The following is a 21,641-nucleotide window of genomic DNA, read 5'->3' as shown; positions in this document are numbered from 1 at the left end:
CCTCATTAATGATGGGGCAAGCATGTGAGTGCTAAGGGCAAACTGCAACTGTGAAGAGCTGAATTGATCCATCTTGCTTCCATTTGAGCTCTCCACTGTCACAGAAGCCAGTCCCCAGCCAATACAATTCACACCACGTGATATCAAAAGCGACTGACAGCACTGAATACAGGAAAGGCAATGTGATGTGGCTGTAGGACACCAGAACTTGCTGCACCCCAGAACTAGCTGGCCCTCTGGCCAAGCTATTCTAGTCCAGTTACATAAGTGTTATCAAGTGGCACTTATTCACATTTAGCCTGCTCACTGATTCCCAATTTGGGTTTTGCCAGGACCACTTGGCTCCAGACCTCATCACATCACAGCCTTGGTCCAAACATGGACCAATGAGCTGAATTTTGGCTGTGAGGTTGAGGTGATTTTCCTTGACATCCAAGCAGCATTTGACCAAGTGCAGCATTAAGGAACTTAGGTAAAACTGAAGTCAATGACCATCCAGGGGAAATCAAACTCCAATGGTTGGAGGCAGACCATAAACGAAGGAAGACAGTGTGGTTGTTGGCAGTCACGGGATATCATTACAGGAGTTCCTTAAGGCAATGTCCGAGGGTCAACCATCTTTTGCTGCTTTACGAATGATCTTCCTTCTATCATACTCCTGACAAGATGCATTGGGGTTACACATATAGGCTAGGAGACACCTGAGACTACAGATACTGGAATCTGGAGCAAAAAAAAAACAAGCTGCTGGAGGAACTCAGCAGGTCAAGCAGCCTCTGTGGAGGGAAATGGACAGTCTACGTTTCAGGTTGAGCCCCTTCATCTGGACTCATCTAGGAGACTCTGACATCACCTCCCAAAGCTGTTATCTCAATCGCCAAGGACAAGCTCTCCATGGGAATGCTATCGCCTGCTATTGTCCTTCATCCTTGCTGGGTGTAAATCCTGCAATTCCCTACTCAATTACATTGTGAAAGCACCTTCAGAAGGATCAGTGTGGTTCCAGAAGGGCAATGAGGGCTGACCTGAAAAAAAGAATAAATAAAAAATCTTGCATTTATAATACCATTGTATCTTAAAATAGGAGGGAAATGCATTAAAAAGGGTTAAAGTTCATAGAGGAGCAACAGGTTGTGAAAAATTCCAGAACATGACGCTCATGTTGCAGAAAATGTGGCAGAACGGCGTAGCTTTCAAATCTTACCAGTCTACCGTGACTTTGTTATACTTGCAGTTCCTTGTACTATAACTCATTGTTGCCTATATTTGTAATCATTGCCTGTTACTGTCAGATTGACTGCCAGATTGTTTTAAAATGAGCAGAATCTACCCATTAGGAACATGGAGTTTCACTCTCAGGTTATCATCAGACGGTTACTTTCACTTTTTCCAGAGTTTCCCGGTACGTTGCGGGACGTGTGGCTGGATTTGAGCGGTCGACCCCCAGCCTGCGGAACGATCCACAGCGGCAATGAAATAACATTCCACAACAATAACTGAAATCCCGACAGCGGCATTAAATATCAAAGTTTGCGGTGGAGGCCCCTAATGTGTAGGCTCGTTGGTCTAGGGGTATGATTCTCGCTTAGGGTGCGAGAGGTCCCGGGTTCAAATCCCGGACGAGCCCAGATTTTTTAATTTAAAATCAGCTTATTTTGAAATGGTTAAAAAAAGGGGCTCGTCCGGGATTTGAACCCGGGACCTCTCGGACCCAAACCGAGAATCATGCCCCTAGACCAACGAGCCACCGGAAAAGCATAAGTGTACTGTTGCAATTAGAGTCATGGTAAGGTTGTGCTCTTACGTGCAATGTTTGGTTGGAAGGAGAATACATACTGCGAGGCTCTGTGCCTGGATATGCAAGAGACGGCTGGAGCTCTCGCTTCCTCTTATTCACTGTCGTTAGCATGCGCGGCCACTTTCTGTGCTCTTGTTCCCTTGCAACATCGTCAATCCCAATGTCGAAGGCAGAACTGTCAAAGGTCTGGTGTTTCAATACACCGCGACATTTCCACAGGTCGCTGGTTGTCGCCCGCAATAACTCCTCACTATGAAAACACAAGGGTGACTGCAGATGCTGGTGTCTGGAGCAACAAACAAACTGCTGATGAACTCGGCTGGTCAGGCAGCATCTGTGGAGGCAAAGGGATAGTCCACATTTCGATTCGAGACCCTGGTGCAGAGCTGACTATCCTTTTGCCTTCATAGATGTTCTCCCTCCAGCAGTTTGTATTTAACTCCTTACCATTAGGGGGAGAGAATTATTTCCTTACATTCTAACATTGCAGTGCAGTCTACCTAGTATTAAAATCAGGTCATTTTTTTTCAAAATACCCTAAAGTCAGACTAGCTCCCGAGGTAAGGATTCAGTGATACCATTTGTCATATCCTGCACCAATGCTTAACGCCCTCATCTCTAATCAACTAATTCAACCTACCAACTTACTTTCCTATCACTGTGGAAAGAGAACTCAGACCCCAAAAGTTGACTGTTTCTCTCTTCCAACAGATGCTGTGTGACCTGCTGAGTTTTACTAGCATTTTCTGTTTTTATTTCATGTTTCCGGCATCTGCAGTATATTTGATTTCCATTACACTTGTAAATCCCCACTCTTGGTTCGTGGTTTGAGACCCTAGCTGAATGAGAATTTGAACCCTCCAGAATAGTTAATTAGATGAGGAAAAGCAAGCGGCAGGCAAGTAGCATTCTTGCCGGAACAAATAACATTATTTTAAAAAGATCAGGAACCAGGATCCTGAGCAAATCCCTCAATCCTACCCCGTCACCCTTCCCAACCCACCTTTCCCCATCCACCTCTCGTCACCCCTTGTTTACTTTGAGTTCCCAGAGATTGTGACTGGGAGAAATTTCCCTCATTCTACTATATTACGTACCTTTCTCTCACTTGGCAGAATATTGGGTCACACAATCTTTCAGAGCTTAAAAAATTGACACTTGATAGGAAATCCTTTCACTTCTACCTTCCAATTTCTTTACAAACCATCTTTGATCTCTGGATTGGAGAACATGTCTTAAGAGGATAGGTTGAGCGAGCTCGGGCTTTTCTCTTTGCAGGGAAGGAGGATGAGAGGTGACTTGATAGAGGTGTACAAGATGATAAGAGGCATAGATCGAGTGGACAGTCAGAGACTTTTTCCCAGGGTGACAATGGCTAACACGAGGGGATATAATTTTAAGGTGATTGGAGGAAGGTATAAGGGGGATGTCAGGGGTAAGTGTTTTACACAGGGAGTGGTGGGTGTGAGGAATGCACTGCCAGCAGAGGTTGCGGGGGCAGATACATTAGGGACATTTAAGAGACTCTTAGATAGACACATGAATGATTGAAAAATAGGGGGCTATGTGGGAGGGAAGGGTTAGATAGATCTTGGAGCAGGATAAAATGTCGGCACAACAGTGTGGGCGGAAGGGCCTGTACTGTGCTGTAGTGTTCTATGTTCTATGTTCTATATTCCAGCATCTGCAAAATCTCTTGTATCTTTATCCTTATTTTTCTATGATGATTGTTTCTGTGAACATTCCTCCTCCACCCCTTACAAATTCCAAATGTGTGGTCTTCTTCTTTGTTGCTCCTCCTTACTTTCTTACCACACTGGCATAAAGACAAATTTCAGTTACTGTTCCTTAGAACCATGGAATTACCTACTTTAATCCATTTAACATTCTTCTTGAAACCTATAAGTTTTCAAATGGTAACAAGAGGAGGCCAGGCACACCCTTAAGACTAAATTGCCATTCTGTTAGATCATAGCTGATTAGTTCCTTAAATTTGTGCTGACCTTGGTTTTATCTGATTTAATGAATGTAGGTAACAATATGTTAAAGGGTGTTAACTAATCAAAATAGGTCTGATTTTTCTTGCTTCTGCCCTTCCCTACTTTGGCAATGTTCTCCAACAACACCTATTCATTCATTAGATATGGCAATAAGGAAAGCCTCTACATCAGGGTCAAAGAAAAACCTGGAACCAGTCAACAGTATAACATGCAGAAATTATGAGGCATCACCTCTGCAGTTTAGCAAGGGACTACTCCCCACACAGCTTCCTTTACGAATGGATCTCTCTTAGCTGACAACCAAGGCAATGAAAAGCCTCCCTTTGGATGCTATAACTGGACCCTGTCATTTTGACAGGAAAACATTAATAATCAATAAGAGTATGATAAATTGTAAGCTCACTCCATGTTTCATGCACTTTGGTTGTTTTTTAATGATGTGGAGGCCCACTTACTTCCACTGTTGAACCAAAACCTGTCCAAGATAATGTGGTACTCTCATTAAGGTTGAAGGTCAATCTATGTCCTGGGTATTTCCACAGCATCTGACATCTCTGATAGAGTGAGGACAACCAAACTGAAGGTAAATTATTATTTTTAAATTTTTCAGAGGATGTTTTTTATCAGAGCTAAATAGCAATACATGCCAGGCTCTGCAATTGTTAGTGAAAGGAATGATTGGAATGTTTACCTTCAAGCAGTAGGATCCATATTTTTCAGCAACTTATTAAGCCTTTAAGAAGGAAAAATACCCAAAAGTAGTGGCAGCTGTTGTCATCTTGGTTTCAGCTGTCCAACCTCTGGAATTCATTTCCTATACCTCTCTTCCTCACCTCCTCTCCTTCCTCCTTTAAGTCCCTCCTTAAAGACTACCACCACCCAGCAATGTTTGCCAGATAAAAGTCACCACACTATAGGAAATTGTGGTGATTAAGCTAGAGAGAGGGTGCAGGAAAGGTTCACAAGGATGATGCCTGGACTGGAGAGCTTGAGTTACCAAAAGAGATTGGATGGGCTAGGTCTGTCTTCCCTGGAATGAAGAACAGTGAAAGGTGACATGACAGAGGTATATATAATTATGAAAGGCATAGATAGCCAGTGTCTGTTTCCCATGATAGGGTTGTTTATAACTAGAGGGCATAGGTTTAAGGTGAGAGGAGGTAAGTTCAAAGGGGATTTGAGGAGTAAATTTTTCACACAAGGGGTAGTTGATATCTGGAATGAGCTGCCAGAGGAGGCAGTGAAGGCAGGCACAGTAACAACGTTTAAGAGGCATCTGGACAGGTACTTTAATTAACAAGGCATTGAGGGATAGGGAATTAATGCAGGCAAGTGCGATTAGTATAGATAGGCATTTTGGTTGGAATAGACACAGTGGGCTAAGGGGCCTGTTTCTGTGCTGTACAACTCTTTGTGACACTTTGACCAGCCTTTTAGTTACCCCTCTATTCACCTCCTGTGGCTTGATGTCAGTTTTTGTGCATAACTGCTGAAGGTCTGGCTCCAGAAGGGCAGTGTAGGCAGCAAAAAGAGAGGACAGGTTGGTGAAATAGTTTCTATTTAAGAAGATTACTGTAAGGTATAACAATTATTTTTAACTTCAGTCACTCAGGCAAAGAAGGGGCAAGTATAAAATCATTGAGGTTGATCTGATTTATTCTCCCTCTCGTGTCCGTTCCTAAATATCATGCTATCAGGAGTAAAGATATCAAGACAGCAGTACTTTACTTACATGACCATTGTTTGTGTGAGTTTACACAACGACAGTTATCAGATTGTGCAAATGCCTTGGGCAGCAAAAGGGAGCTGAGTCCTGTCCTTACCAAAGATCTACAGATCAAACATCAAAATCAGCTCTGGTATCTACCCCTAACTCCTTGGTGAGAATGGCTAAATAAGCATAAATCAAGCATAAAACAATGAATTTCCATGTCTTTACCTCACAAATACTGAATTGTACTCAGTTTGTTTTAAGAAGGGATAGGTGATATGAAGTCACAGCTTAATGTCACACATTAAGTTTACTCTAACCAAACTGCTGTCACCGTGTTTTCACATTTTAAGTAGGGAAATAAAAAATACAAGGATCCTTACTGTTTAGTTTGTTCTTTTTTCATGTTTTAGGGATGCATTCAAAACAAGTATTTTTCAGATGGTTCTTGGGAACAATTGTTGTTTTGCTACCACAAAACCACAAGTTTCATGTCATATGTCAGTGATAACAAATCTGATTCTGATTCTGAGCAATTTGTTCTCTTTACTGAAACATTAGCGAACAGCCATTTGTATGGCTGTAGAAGAGACTGTGTGCATTCAATGACAAGAAAGGTTCAGGCAATTATGACAGCATGTGACTTGAGGTGGCATTGTTCAAGTGTGTTTGTTAGGGTGGGAGGCACCATGTTGGAACTGAGTCCTGTCCTTGTTGAATATCCACAGACTTGCACATTCCAGCAGAGATCACCAGATAATGAGCAGAAAACCCCTGGCTGATTTCCCTCCAGCCTGAACCACTAGCACAACACACCAAAACCAAAAGTAATCAATTTCAATTAAGTCAAAAGCCCATCAGGTTTCAGCATATTGTGTTTTCAGCTGGCTAATATCTCACATTCCTGCAAGCCCAGGCAAAGAACTATAAAGAAGTTTGTTCAGCTGGCTGCTTGCTCTTCTTCTGTGACCACGTTCCTGCTTGTGGGTCCCTGGAGAAGAAGCAAGCGATGTCCACTGGCATCCTTGAAGTCTTTCACCACTGGTGGGTACATCAGTGAGTGCATCATTGACTCTTGGGACAGCATTTTGAGTTAAGATTTTGTTTTTGTTACTTCTTCTAAATAAAATTATTTTTGAGAAAAAAGTTCTCTTGTTAAGGGCAACATGTATTTAAGTCTCCCATCCTCTTCTTGCCTGTGTTGAAATATTAATATATTTTGTATGAATAACCTGACTGAAATTCTTTGACTCATTCCTGACATTCTGTGCAAGTGCAGGGCTCACACAGCAGGTTGAAGAGTCACCTTGGAATCAATCATTAGAATAAATATTTGAAGTTGAACAATAGGTTTGAAGAAAACCAATGCCCCGGTGACTTTTTCTAAACTTGAAATGCTTACCAATGTGAAACTGAGCCACATAAACCAGGAAGACCCCCAACTCAATCCTCGCTGCATGCTGTGAGAGTCCCTGAAGGAAACTTTCACTCACACAAACAAGCACATGAACATCATGAGCGGAGAAGGCTGTAAATATCTGTTGTTGGTTGTGAGGAGGGAGGTGGCAACTGGGATTTCAGACCTAATCTTTTGCATACTGTGCAGCCAGTATACATGCAAGTTTAGATGGTTTATATCAACTGCATTATACTTAGCACATCTGATAATATATTTGCGAGTAGATATGCACATGCTATCTTAACAAAATAGGGATAACTGCCTTCAGACTAATATGTTATACTCTGAGAATGATGTATGTATTAGCAGGTTGATAGAGGTCATTTGTTTTGCAAATAGTGAGTGCAAGGCCCATCCTTTCATATGCCTCAGTGAACGAGTCGCAACGAGTTAGAACTCAACCTCCAAACATTGCAAGTGCAAACATAAATGTCATTGGCATCCTGCAGTTTAAGACTGGGATGACATTGATTCAGGAATGGAGACAAAGGGAGTTGAATGGTTTTCTACTAATTCTGTAGGTTAGCTTCACTGCAGCGGGAAGCTTGTTTGAGACAAGGTACAGCATTGTAGTAGGACCCTTTGAGGTATTGGGGCAATGATGCAGCTTCATTCATACCAGTCTGAGGTGAACTTTGTTCTGTGGTGGACCAGTTGGTTCAGATCATGGCTTGCATGGCATCATAAAGCAATTAGAGAAGTACTTCTGTAGGCAGCCAAAACAAAGGCAAAGGAGATTTGCAAGGTAAGTTTTTTACACAGAGAATGGTAGGTGCCTGGAACACACTGCCAGGGAAAGTGATGGAAGCAAATACAGCAACAGTGGTTCAGAAGCATTTAGACAGGCACATGAACAGGCAGGGAATGGGGGGATAGAGACACTGTGCAGGCAGATGAGATTAGTTTAAATTGGCATCATGGTCAACACAGAGATTGTTGGCCAAAGGGCCTGTTCCTGTGCTGTACTTCCCTGTGTTCTAAAGGTCCTCTACCAGCCTGCACCCCCATACAACATCTCCCTCCAACACGAACGGTTCACAGTAAGACCCTGGAAAACATGGACCATTTCTCATATCTTGGGAGCCACTTCTCAGCAAAGGCAGGCACCAAAGCTGAAATTTGTCATCACCTTCAGTAAGCCAGAACAGTCTTAGGGTGACTGAGGAAAAATGTGCTAGAAGATTAAGGCCTCAAACACAAAGGTTACGTTCTACTGGGCCGCAGTGAATCCTGCCCTCCTTTTTGTTCCTGAGACATCGACTACCAAGTAGGCACCTCAAGGCACTAGAAAGATACAACCAACATTGTTGCGACAAAATCCTCTCAATCTACTGACAGGAAAAGCATTTCAACATCAGCTTCCTCTTGCAGTCCAATAACTCCAACACTGAGGCCTTAATTACACCCAGTTGTCTCCTTTGGGCAGGCCACGTAGTTAGCATACTCAACACCAGTCCTGATGCAGGGTGGCGACCCAAAACTCGGACCATCCCTCTGCCTCCACAGATGCTGCCTGACCTGCTGAGTTCCTCCAGCAGTTTGTTTTTCCTTCCCCAAACACACACTCTACTTCAAGGTCTGAAGAGGTTACCAGAGGAAAAGTTTCAAGGATGTTCATAAAACATGCTCAAAAATATACATTCACAGCTGATTTTCTGGGAATCTCTGGCCCCTGAAAAAAGTGCCCTTGGCTCAAAATGAGAAGTAGGAATTATAGTGAGAGTTGGGCACACACAGAAGCCATGCGTAAATGGTGGAAGGAGCACACCACTTCTCACACTACCCACCACCTCACCCCTCCCACTACCACATCAGGCACCTCCTGCCCTACCTGTTGTATTGTTGTCAGTTCACAATATTCTCATCAGTCAACTCAGAACCCACAGAACTGGAGTGAAAGCAAGTCATCCTTGATCCCGATGGTCTGCTTAAAAGAAAAGGAGTATGTAGGTGGAACATGCATTAGCAATGGCTTACATAGCATAAAGACAGTGCTCCTTTCTCACACTCTTTCTTTACTGTCCTCTAACAATGAGCAATAATCACATTAAAAACGTGTCAGAATGTATCATTAACCTAGACACTGAAGGTGAGAACAAGCTGAACTATCACTTACTTCAAAGGTATGCATAGTTATGTCTGGGATCCCCTCTGAGGAGATTTGAACTGTTTACACCAACACCTGGAGCGAGGTTGTTACATGACTCATCAAATGGTCCAGGCCAGTTCACAGACACCCACAGGGACTTGGCTTATCATAACACAACCAAAACAAAACTCTGCCCAATGTTCACAGTTAATTGCTTCTTCAAATAATCAGCAGCAACTTGCATTCATTTAGAATCTTAAAATAGGAGTATTTCGTAAACATTTCATAAATAGGAATGAAGAAGTTGCTGAAGGTGGAAGGATGGAGTCTAAAGACGTGGCCAAAGAGATGGGAGAAAACTTCATCTTTGGTCGCCAACACTAACTGTGTAGCTATGATTAGACTGGATAAACTAAGGTCATGTCCTCTGGAACAAAGGAGATTGAAGGAAGATTTACTTGTGATGTGTGAAATTATGAGGGGCTTAAATAAAGTAAATAACTCAATCTACACAGGCCATTATTTTCATACATAGAATTATACAGCCAGTTATCTATTTACATCAACGTGCACTTGACCTTTTGCTTTCTTGTTCACTGAATTCTTTCTGCTTGCTCCATTTGACCTCTCCCAAACATCCATTTTCGGCAGGTAATTCCAGTGAATCACTTCCTGAGACAGCCTTCCTACACATCTGGTCTCACATCCTGAAATACTCAGCATTTCAGGCAGCACCCGTGAAGACAGAAACAGTTAATGGTTCAGGTCAATGATATCTTATCAATTCTGATGTAGATCTGCAAAGATTTACTATCCTTTGGACGAAGACATTACTTCACAACTCTGTCCTGAATAATCAGCTCTTTACCTTGAGACAGTGACTTCTGGTTGCACATACCTTAGCCAGAGGAAACATCATCCCTGCATCCACCCTGTCAAGCCCTTTTCCGATTGTTCCACGTGCATGTGAATGGCAGAGTCTGCTCTTACCCCTCCAACACATCCTCTTCCTGTAATTGTCGCTATTCTTTTTTAGAATTCTTTTTTTCCTTCACATTAAATCACTGTCTTGGGAAAATGATGTGAATATTTAGCAAGTCAAGCAGCATCTGTGGAGAGAGAAGCAAAGTTAATGTTTCAGGTCATTGACCTCAGTATTTTTTGTGTTGCTGCTGCATAGGCAGTGTCTGGTACAACAGTGTATAAAATCATACTACATGGTTAACAGTTTTTATATGTATACTTACACAACAGGAGTGAATGAACAGAGGGGAGTACAGTGGCAGACAAGGCTGGCAAGCAAAGATGAATTTCTTTCCAATAGACTTTGGGAACAACTTTTTTTGGGCTTTATGGAGGATGGAGGAGGTGGGGTCAGGAAGGAAAATTTTAGAGCATCCATGTATGGGGAGGGAGAGGCCATTTATGACAACCTAGATTGACATGTTGGCCACATGTCCTGAGATTTCCATTCCATTGAGCTAATTTAATCAGCACAATTTCCCCTGATGTCAGCACACCATTTAAAGCACAAATTGCACTCAACACAAATGAAGGCTGTGAGATCTTTTCACTAGGTTTGAAAATATTACATTGGAAGCTGATGTTGCACAGGGGAATGACATGATTTAATGAAAATCTGACATGGAAATCGTATTAGACGTAAAAGTACGTTTCACAACAGGATGTGCCCAGTCGAATTTACAAAGTGATGCAAAATGACAAGGAGTTGGCTATTATTATGTTATACTTTGTGCAAAGTATATTTTTAGTTACATATCACCGAAGTAAACAATATTACATGATAGAATTTATAGGTCAATGGATTTCTGTTTGCAGATTTTTGCCCCTCTGAAGGCATTGCTTTTTATCCAGGGTAGGACAGTAACATAGAGTGCAAAAGGCCAGAAGGAGGCCATTCAGCACATCAAGTTTGTGCTGCAGGGACTTCTCATGTAGGAGTTTCAGCAGCTGATGTGTTTTATGGAGAGTTCCCCTGTCAAGCCATGTTCTTATGTAATTTACTGAACACATTGTAAACATTTCCAGCAAGCAATATTGAATAGTGGTCAGGAAAGATGCATTCTTTCCTTTCATAGGCCAAAGGCGCAAAGGATAACAATTGTTACTAAGACCATTCAGACCTGACAACACTGAAATATCTGATTGTGTTTGGCAGTAATTAACTTATGTTCTTGCCACTTCCTACCTCAGTAGCTTCCTCAGGCCAATGGTGCTCCACACTTCATCAGAGTGTCTACATTTGTTTGGTAATTGCTGTTGTAAAGCGCCATTAAATAGGATACATAAATACAGATTGTGGTTGTTTTGTTTTTGCTCTTGGACCTTTTATGGTTGTCATTGGGAACTTATATGGGTCTGGGCTGTGGAGGAAATATTATTGGTCTTCTAGGTGGGAAGGTGAGTTGAGCCTTAAGTCTACACCTCATTTAAATCAAATAAAGGGGATGATAGGGTTATATATTTAAGCAGGAGGTACAGCCTGTACTTCTTGAATTTGGTTCATGTACAACATTATCATCTAACCCGGCCTGTCACAGCAATGGCACTGTAAGGTAAATTAGTGCAAAGTTATATTCTGATACTGAGGCTCATGGACATACATTTGACAGCCGTGATTATATTCAAACATGAGCAATGAATTTCCCAGGAGAACTTTCTCAAAGGTCCTACCATAACAAAACTTCATGGGATCATTTCTGTTTTTCTCTCTTTCTCGTTTCCCTTTAATCCCAATTCTAATATCAAACCAGTACAGATGGACTGTAAATCTTGGCTGACAGAGGCACGGAGTGTCAGGTCTGCCAAGATCCACAAGAGCGGAAGGTGGGTTGGCAGGCAGCTCCCGGCTATGATACGAATACTCTTGTTCCACAGCAATAAAACTTGGTTGTGTTTTAGATGATCCAGAGCCTGGTGGGAATATGGTGGGACTCCTTGCACTGTGGATATGAAATCACTAAGGTCTTGTCTGACATATAGGAGAGGCATTGTCTTCCAAAGTCTGAAATAAGAGCCTCTGTATTTAATCTGCAGTGTGTGTCAACTCACCAGACATGACCTAACCACAAACCACATTTAAATCTTTAAGGACTGCAGCTTGATAGTTTTCAATTGATTTTCCTTTCAGCATTGCTGCCAGCTGTCCACACTTGCACAGACAATGTGAGTGTCTGGTCTCCATTTGCACTGCTCACTCAGGCCTCAGACACTCCCTGTTCCTGGCCTTATGTTCCCTCATACACCATTGTGGGTGCATGAAGCTTCATTAATCTCGTCCATCCCCGAGGTCCTCCACGTAATCAAAGGTTGAAAATATTGGCAAGTATGTGCACTCGAATTTATTAACAGCCACTCCATACCATCTGGTGGGATCGTTCTGATAAAAGACCATTGATCTGAAATGTTAGCTTAGTTGATTCCGACCTGCTGAACATTTCTTGCACTTTGTATTTCAGAGTATTTACTGACAAACACTGCATAGTAGAGCAGAGGAAGTTGAAGGGAGATTTGATAGAGGTGTACAAAATCAAGATGGGTTTAGAAAGAGTAAAAATAGAGAAGATGTTCCCATTTTCTGGAAATGCAGAATTGATTTTTTGGGCAAAGTAATGTGAGGGAAAACCTTTTTTTAAAGCAGACTCTGGAACTCATTGCCTATAAAGGTGATGGGATCAGTTAGTCAGGACTTTCAAAGGGGAATTGGTTGCAGTCTTGAGGAAAAATAATTTACAGTGTTACAGGGAAAGAGCTGGGGAATGGAACTGAATAGATGGCTCCATATGGAATTGGTTCATAGACTCAATGGGCCAAATGGCCTACTCTGTACTGTAAGCATTCTATGGTTCTGTGCATCTGTCAATGATATGAAGGTAGGGGTGAGGTATGTGACTCACAACAAACTCTTGTCAAGCAAACAACGTCGATTTATTCAGTAAACAGAGTTTATATAAAGAGCAAAAAGAAAGACAGCATAACTTCTGCAGAGAAATTCATTGAGTAGATGATAGTAACACATTATGTGGATAAAATTGACCTCCAAGTCAGCTAAAGGAGTGTGGACTCCAAAGGAATTGCCCAAATATTTCCACCTTGGGTGGCCATAGCATTGACTCCAATAACAGCCTTGTAATTTTCATTTCCAATTTATAGTATTTGTAGAATGTTGCCTTTGTCATAGGATCAATAACAAGTTCAGAAATACATTGTACAACCTCATTGTCCATACCAATGGCCATTTCCTCCAAGTTCTCTTTGTGGGCTGGAAATTCACTCAAACAAAAAAAAGTGCTGTGGGGCTGAAATTTGTCTAACCTTCCCTAGTTGAATCAACAGTAATGCAACATGTAAATTTATCTGCAGTGAGATTTTCTGTGTCGATCTGAAAAACAACAGTTCTCATTTACTCACAGAGCTGCCAGGTTTTACTAACCCCGTTTCCCCAGAAACTATGTAAATTAAAGGGCCAATGCTCAAATTGTATTTTTCGTCCTCACTCAGACCTCCTGTAGCCTCAAAAATATAAACTCAAGGGTGTTTGACTGCTTTGCCTCTGGAGGTCAGGATCAAGGCCCTTGTCTTAACTTCAGGATCATTCCAGGCTACTGCTGCTGATCTTTGTCACCTCTGACAGTTCCTGCTGACTGCTTCATGAGGGAAGTCACCCACAGTCTCCACAGTCAAGGCAAGGAACCCTTATCTGCTGCCCCTATTTTGCAAGGGTATTCCTCTACATTGCAGACTTCCCCGAAGTGCAGGCATTCATAGAAGTTGGTGACCTCCTGCCAGAACTACCTGACATAGCCCTGGTGGATTTCAGTGGCCCCTTGCATAAAAAGCACGCCTCTTGTAGTCAATGGCCTTCAAAGTCCGTCTGAACCCCAAGGAGTGTTCATCCATTCCCCTTCTCATCAATCCACCATCCATTCATTAAATAGCAATACATCCTAGTACAGTTTGCATTGTTGTATGCCTGTTCAAGCGCTGCCTGCCAGGATTGCAGTTGCTGTGCTGAATGTTGACAACTGCAAGAACTGGTAGCACATCAGTAAAGAACACTGCACTGTAACCAACACAGTTCCAGCCCAATCCTGAGGCGAGGAAGCTGAGAGTGACCATGACTCTGGCCTCCATGGGAAAAGCAGTCACGCACACATGGGAAGTAGTACTTGAGGTCATGGGAAGTCAGAGATCTCAGTGAGGACAGGGAATGCAGCAGAGAGCTTGTCATTTAAATAGCACAGCTTCAGGGGGAAAGAGGTTTTGCCAAACCTGGTGGTTTTGTGAGTAAATAGAAACTGTTGTTTTTGAGATGAGTAAGGTTGACAATCTGTCTATAGATGAACGTTGTATGCTATGCTACTGTTGATGTCACCGGGGGAGTTTTCTGTTGGGGGAAATAAGTGCTAGGGAGAATGAAAATCCTGCTGAGAAATGAAGAGACAAATTTCCTGATGGATACTAAGGCACCAGAAATTATGTAAAATTACTCCATGAATTAGCCCATTTTTATCAGCACAACAACATTTCCTGGAGTTGGGGGAACTGATGACGTCAGTTGTAGATTGGCATAATATGGGGCAGGCACAGTAGTGTAGCGGTTAGTGTAATGCTTTACAGTGCCAGTGATCTAGGTTCAAATCCGGCCACTGTTTGTAAGGAATTTTTACATTCTCCCCCGTGTCTGCGTGGGTTTCCTCCGGGTGCTCTGGTTTCCTCTCACATTCCAAAGATGTACAGGTTAGGAAGTTGTGGACATGCTATGTTGGCACTGGAAGCGTGGCAACACTTGCGGGCTGCCCCCAGACCACTCTACGCAAAAGATGCATTTCATTGTGTGTTTTGATGTACATGTGACTAATAAAGATATCTTACCTTATCTTATCTTAAACCCCATGGTGCTGTTCTATGAAGGTTGCTGTTGTGGTTCTTGCTCTTTATGTGGCTCTCAGAAAGAGTATTCAGATGACCACAATACTGTTTCAAAGCCAAAAAACTGTGAGGTGCAATTTCTCGTTGATTTGCTCCTCAGAAATGTCTGGGGACATTTTTACCATGCAAAAGACATTAAATAAATGGAGGTTGTTGCCCATCTTTGAACAAAGCTAGCTGTGCCCCTTGCTCCTGTTTTATGCTGTCAATTCAATCTTATTTCAGTAAAAAAATTATTTCTGTACCCTATTTAACAGTGCTGTCATAACCACAAAACAAAAGAACACTTTGCATTGAAGAACTTCAAAAATGTTGAAATCATCACTGTTAAAATTATATTTCTTTTATTTTTCCTGTGGTATTGGTTTAGCTGAAGTTTCAACCATATATCCCACAGTACTTCTGTGTATTTATTTCTCTGTGTGTGTCATGGTGGGTTTAAGCTTTCGTAGAAGTACATAGTAAATAGAGGAAATGATCTGCAAGTGTCCGTAAAATTCCAATAGAAAAGATATTAATATTCAGTCACTCAGAAGTGTCACTTCTGTTGCTGAGAACTCTTGTGCAACACAGATGGTGAAGCAGTTAGGCCTACACTGAATAAGTCACGTATTCACTTGCACAATGCGGCATGGTTTTGGAGCTGAACTCTATTTCTTCAAATGGTGGTTATTGCAGGCAGAGAGGTGGCCACAGGCACAGTGGGGTTTTTTAGTTGGTAGGATAGGGGTTAGAGAGTGTTGCAGCCTTACAGGTCAGACTATGGTGGGGTGGGAATCAGAGCACTGTCATAGGAGTAGGGGAGGTCAGGAGAGTGACATTTTGAAAGGTGTGGTGGCATTTTCAAAGTCAAAGTCGAGTTTGTTGTCATATGCACAAGCACAGGTATGCACAGGTGCAATGAAAAACTAACTTGCAGCAACATCACAGGCGAATAGCATCATATATGCAACATTCACAAGAAAAAACGTAAATTTAATGTGACTTTTACAAGAAAGAACATGATTAGGACAAAAAAAAACGTCCATTTTAGAGCAGAGTGATTAAAGTGGTCATAGTGTTGCTAAACTGCAGTGATTAGGGTTTTGCCAGTTGGTCCAATGGAAGCCAAAGGGCTGGTTGACATACTGGAGATTTGGGAGATCAGGTGTCCACAGTGGAGATTGAGGAATAGCAGGGGGTACTGAGGCAGGCAGGCAGGAAGAACATCCAAGGATGAAGGAAGGCATCTAAGGCAAGTCTCCCACTTCAGCATTGCAGTGGTAAGACTCTTTGGTATTTTCCAAAAATGAACACCCCCAGGACAACATGCACCATGTTCTCCCTCAGTGGTCCAAAAGGAGTATTGATTGGGGAATTATATTATCACCTGCATCACTGAAGCTGAATGTGCCTGGTCAAATTTTCCAGTTGGCATGATTCAACCTGGAAATAGTCTGAAGTGCAATTTAGCTCCAGGTTAAATCAATTTTCAATCCCATGGTGCTGGAAAATAACAGCGCCATGCAATCTAGTTTCTGGGCAAAAGTGTTTAATGCTGGCTCCCCTGGGCTAAACCATCACAGGCTAGGAATCAAACACTGAGGCCTCTTTTGTTTCTTCTGATGGTCTAGTAGCACAGTGTGGGGTCAACACTTGAGGGAGCTCTCAAGTTAGTCTTGGCACACTCTGGATCTGAGCCATGCAGGGCTGGAAAGTTTCAGCTCTTGACCCCCAAGTCAGTGCTGAGTTAGTTGTTCACAGCTGATAGAAAAAAATCATGTTCTTGGCTAATGGGATATTAGCCAGGTTTCCTGTTCGCTGTTAGCAGCCAATGAGCAGACTGACTCTGTGCATGCATCCGCGACTGTGTGTGTGTGACTCTGTGTGTGTGACTCTGTGTGTGTGTGTGTGTGTGTGTGACTCTGTGTGTGTGTGTGTGTGTGAGAGAGAGAGTGTGAGAGAGAGGGAGAGAGAGGGAGAGAAGGGTCAAGATTGCATGTAGAGTCCTCCATGTTTGATAGGTGAGCTGTCACAGCACATTGTCCTGTCACACAATCAGTTGGAGAGTCTTTGAGCATAGAACTCTACAGCACAGTACAGGCCCTTTGGCCTACAATGTTGTGCCAACATTTTATCCTGCTCTAAGATCTACCTAACCCTTCCCTCCCACATAGCCCATTTCTTCATGGCAAGAATTAAACCCATGCTCCTGGAAGGTTGGAAGTAAGAAAAATGGAAGAAAAAGTGGAGGACATCTACAAGAGATGACGCCTCAGGAAGGCAACATTCATCATTAAGGACCCCCACCATCTGGGCCATGCTTTCTTCTCAATGCTGCCATCAGATAGAACACCCACACCTCAAGGTTCAACAACAGCTTCTTCCCACTGCCCTCAGGTTCTTGAACTGACCTGAAAAACCCTAATTCCACCTCGGACTATCTTTCCCTCAACTTGCACTAATGCTGTTATGTTATTTTTGTTTATTGTGTCATGTAATTTATGTGTAATTTATGTTAATTTATGTTTATGTAATTTATGTAATTTGTCATGTTTGTAATGTACTGTGTTGATGCTGCAAAAAGCTAATTTTATGATATTTATACCCTGGCTATATATGCCCATGACAATAATCTTAAACTTGAATTTGAGGTAAAATTCTAACTGCAAGGGAGAATTATGGAGACAACTTATGAGGAGTGTTTGATGTCTCTGGGCCTGTACTCAATGAAATTCAGAAGGATGAGGGGAGATCTCATTGAAACCTACCAGATACTGAAAGGCCTGGACAGAAAGGATGTTTCCAATAGTAGGAGAGTCTAGTATCTGAGGGCACAGCCTCGAAATAAAGGGAAGTCCCTTTAAAACTGAGATGAGGAGGAACTTCTTCAGCCAGAGGGTGGTGAATCTGGGGAATTCGTTGCCACAGAGGTCTGTGGAGGTCAAGTCATTGGGTGTATTGAAGGCAGAGGTTGATAGGTTCTTGATTGGTGAGGGGGTTAAGGGTTACAGGGAGAAGACAGGAGAATGGGGTTGAAAAAATAATCAACCATGACTGATTGGTGGAGCAGGCTCAATGGACCGAATGGCCTAGTTCTACTTCTATATCATATGGTCTTATCAATGATGGAGGGGACACAGTTGACTTCCACTCAAAAGATGTACAGCACTGGTGGAGAGGGAATGCTGAGGCTGGGATTGGGAGATCCAACACATTTTCAAGCTCACCGGTTCTGGCAAGATAGGAAATTAATTAGACTTTATTGAGCTGGATAGGACCAGCCCAGGCTCCAGTTTTCGGGCAGATGTGAGGAAACCCCCTGTTCCTATTGACCCCTTAAAACTTCTCCCACAGTTCAACATTGAACCTGAGTAGCCTCTCATCTTTGATCCAGAAGGTCTTGTGGATGTCTCACCAGATGTTTATGCTCATAACCAGGTCTGGCATTTGTTGCAGTATTGAGAAAGTTCTATGTTCTATGTTAACATGATTAATGATATAGGTGATGCATATGTCCATGCACACATCCATGCACCCCTGCACTCAATGAAAAACAGACAATAGGAATGCATAGACGTCACTATGGGAAATGTTTGCCAGAGCACAAGGCAGTGACTTGTAGGTCAGCCAGAGGAGAGAGAAACAGAGTTGATGCTTCAGACCAGCTGTACATTAGCTCTAAATGCAGCTCTGATTCTGTCTCCACAGATGCTGCCAGCCCTGTTGAGTAGTATCTCCAGCATCTTCTGGTTTTATTTCAGATTTCCAACATCTACAGTATTTTGCTTTCAGTTAAAGGAGAACTACTTTTTTCTTCAAAGAAGTGACATGGAACTTTTCATGCCCACTCGATAGGGTAGATGGAGACTCAATTTAACATCCTGTGTGAAGGACAGTATCTCTACCTGTGCAGCACTCCCTCAATACTGCAACAAATCATGTTAAGGATACAAATATGTGTCCATGTGTATGATGTATGTATATTTAACATGCCCTTATAAAAGCAGCCAAATTCAAATTCCTGCACATTTGCTTTATTGATTGAATAATGTTTTGGGATGTCTGGAGGCACTGAAAGGCGCTATATAAAGACAAGTTCTTTCTTTCATTGCCGTCTAGAGATTCATTATATCCCGAATATAATGAATTGTCCTCAAATGCCAGCTGCAACCACAGTTGGATCATGGAATATCCAATTGCTACTGATCCTTTAATGCCTTGCTCTCCCTAAAAAAATGGCATTGGAAGATCGTTTATAGATTTATACAATCCCTGGGAGTGTACTGAGTTGTCTCATCAGAAGATCTACTTCCTCTTTCCATGTTACAATTTTATTATCACTGTGGTAGTTAGTTCAACCTGACATTCGCTTTGATTTATTGGAACAGGCATGAGCTTCTAGGTTTGTGTCACTGATCTGCTGAGCGTTTTATTTGGGGCAGCAAAGATGACGTTGGCACACAGCACAGAAAGTAAAGTGGGGGTACTTTGCCTGTCTGTCTGCACAATGGCTGTGATCCTTCTGTTGTGTGAAAAAGATGTGGTGTGAATGTCTCAGAGTGTCAAATCAGTCCCATGCATTTGATTAAATCAAGCTAGTCGTAAATCCGGTGCTAATGTTAGCAGCAACCAGGGAAATTGGGGGAGTTGGAGGAGGAGGGGCTGAGTTGACAGTGCTGGGGGAAGGGATGGCATACTCAGGTTGCTCTAGTCAGGACATGAATACAAACCCCCTTGTGTAGAAGCAAATAAAAGTGTTTCACAATACAGTGGGGACTAAATTCATGGGGTGGTTGGGAGGGAGGTGGCGGTCCTCCTATTCTGGTTGGGGGACCACTGGAGCTCGCACTGAAACTGGGTGCAGCCAGCGCAAGGGCTCGGTGGGGAAGGATTACAGTTTAAGGCTCTTCTGCCACTGGAGAGGGAGGGGCGGGGTCAGGCAAGGAAGCCCCTTAAATATTGTAAATATGGGATTGGGGTAGCACCCCAGGGAGCCACATGAGTGGCATCGGTGCTGTGTTTTTTTATATAAAAAGGTAACACTAATGATTGATCCGTACACGAATGTAAAGGCTTGCATTGTTTTTATTGTTGTATGTGTTTTTTTAAATTTTATTTACAGTGTGGTAACAGGCCCTTCCGGCCCAGTGAGTCAGCGCCGCCCATTTTAAACCCAAATTAACCTACCTGTACGTCTTTTGGAATGTGGGAGGAAACCGGAGCACCCAGAGGAAACCCACACAGACACAGGAGAACGTACAAACTCCTTACAGACAGCAACGGGAATCGAACCTCGATCGCTGGCGCTGTAATAGCATCACGCTAACCGCTATGCTACCGTGCTGTACCGTACCGTGATTTTTATGATGAATAAAGTTTATTTTGGAATAAAAAAACAATTCCAAAGCTTCCTAATTTCCTATTAAAGAGCACAGCCTCCATCTGGCCGTCATTAGGCAAATGACAACAAGGAGCAGGATCAGTGAAAAATGAAGTTCTAGTGGATAAATTTAAGATACTGAAGATTTGAGGATAAAAGGGCCACATATATTCTTTGTGAATCGTGTCGAAACACCTAAGAACCTAATTGAGAAAGAAGCCTTGTGTTTAGTGGATTTGACATTGAACATAATTCAAAGAGCCTTTTCTACTTGGTCATTTCCTTGGGTTTGAGGATGACTTGTTCTACTCCAGTTTTGGGCTGGCTGAAGAGTCCTGTGTGTTGTCTACAAACTCCGTCACAGATGTGGGAGGTGGTACTTGATGAGATGGGGGAATGGGAGGCTGGGGATGTTGTGCACTCCTTCCACTGTTTGCAATTGGTTTCTGCGTGCCCCTGTCATAGAGACTTGGTGCCAGTGCCTTCCCTCCTCCATGCTCGTTCTCCATTTTGAGCATTCAAAGGACAGGGGATTCCCATGGATTTGGGAGGATGTTACATTTTTTTAAAGAGACTATGAGAATATCCTTGAGGCATTTCCTGTGTAGTTGTGGCAGTCTCTCACCTTGATGAACCTCAGGGTGGAGTGACTGTTTCTGGGACATGTATCAGGCCTGCAGATGATGCAGGTTGCCCACCAGAGCTTGATGCTGGGATGTTGGCCTGAGATAAGACATCGGCATTGGCTTGCCTGTTCTGTCGATAGGTTTGGAGGACCTGTGGAGCCAGAGTTATTGATAGTTCTCTAGATATCTCTACTGTAGGTTTTCGTGACTCTGAAGCATAAGTGGGGCCTATAAAGATCTTCCTTCCATTGTCGGGTCAGAAGTGAGTGTGTTTGCTGATGATGGTGCAATGTGCAAGTCCACTCACAACCCCTCAGAAAATGAAGCAATCCACCCCTGTGTGCCTGGACAACATTTAGGCATGGGGTGTTAAGTGGCATTTAACATTCACATCAAACATATGCCAGTCAGTGATCATTTCCGACAAGAGGTCTAACAACCCATTCATGACGTTCAGCAGCATTATCATCACTGAGTCCCCCAGCACTGGATATCAGGGTATTGGTATTGGTTTATTATTGTCACTTGTACCGAGGTACAGTGAAAAACTTGTCTTGCATACCAATCGTACAGGTACATTGAGTTAGTACAGAGTGCATTGATGTAGTACAGGTAAAAACAATAACAGTACAGAGTAAAGTATC

The 21,641-nt window shown here is 42.7% G+C and overlaps 2 non-coding genes across 2 annotated transcripts; one reads left to right on the top strand and one right to left on the bottom strand.

Moving 5' to 3' along the window:
* Positions 1-1,555: 1,555 nt before the first annotated feature.
* trnap-agg (transfer RNA proline (anticodon AGG)) lies at positions 1,556-1,627 on the top strand. Its single transcript has one exon. It is a non-coding gene; the product is annotated as a tRNA-Pro (tRNA).
* Positions 1,628-1,674: 47 nt separating this feature from the next.
* trnap-ugg (transfer RNA proline (anticodon UGG)) lies at positions 1,675-1,746 on the bottom strand. Its single transcript has one exon. It is a non-coding gene; the product is annotated as a tRNA-Pro (tRNA).
* Between the last annotated feature and the right edge of the window lie 19,895 nt (positions 1,747-21,641).

This window comes from Pristis pectinata, chromosome 8 (assembly GCF_009764475.1).
Source record: "Pristis pectinata isolate sPriPec2 chromosome 8, sPriPec2.1.pri, whole genome shotgun sequence".
Lineage (NCBI taxonomy): Eukaryota > Metazoa > Chordata > Chondrichthyes > Rhinopristiformes > Pristidae > Pristis > Pristis pectinata.
Note: the sequence above shows the minus strand (reverse complement) of the source record. Positions and strands in the feature narration are given on the sequence as shown.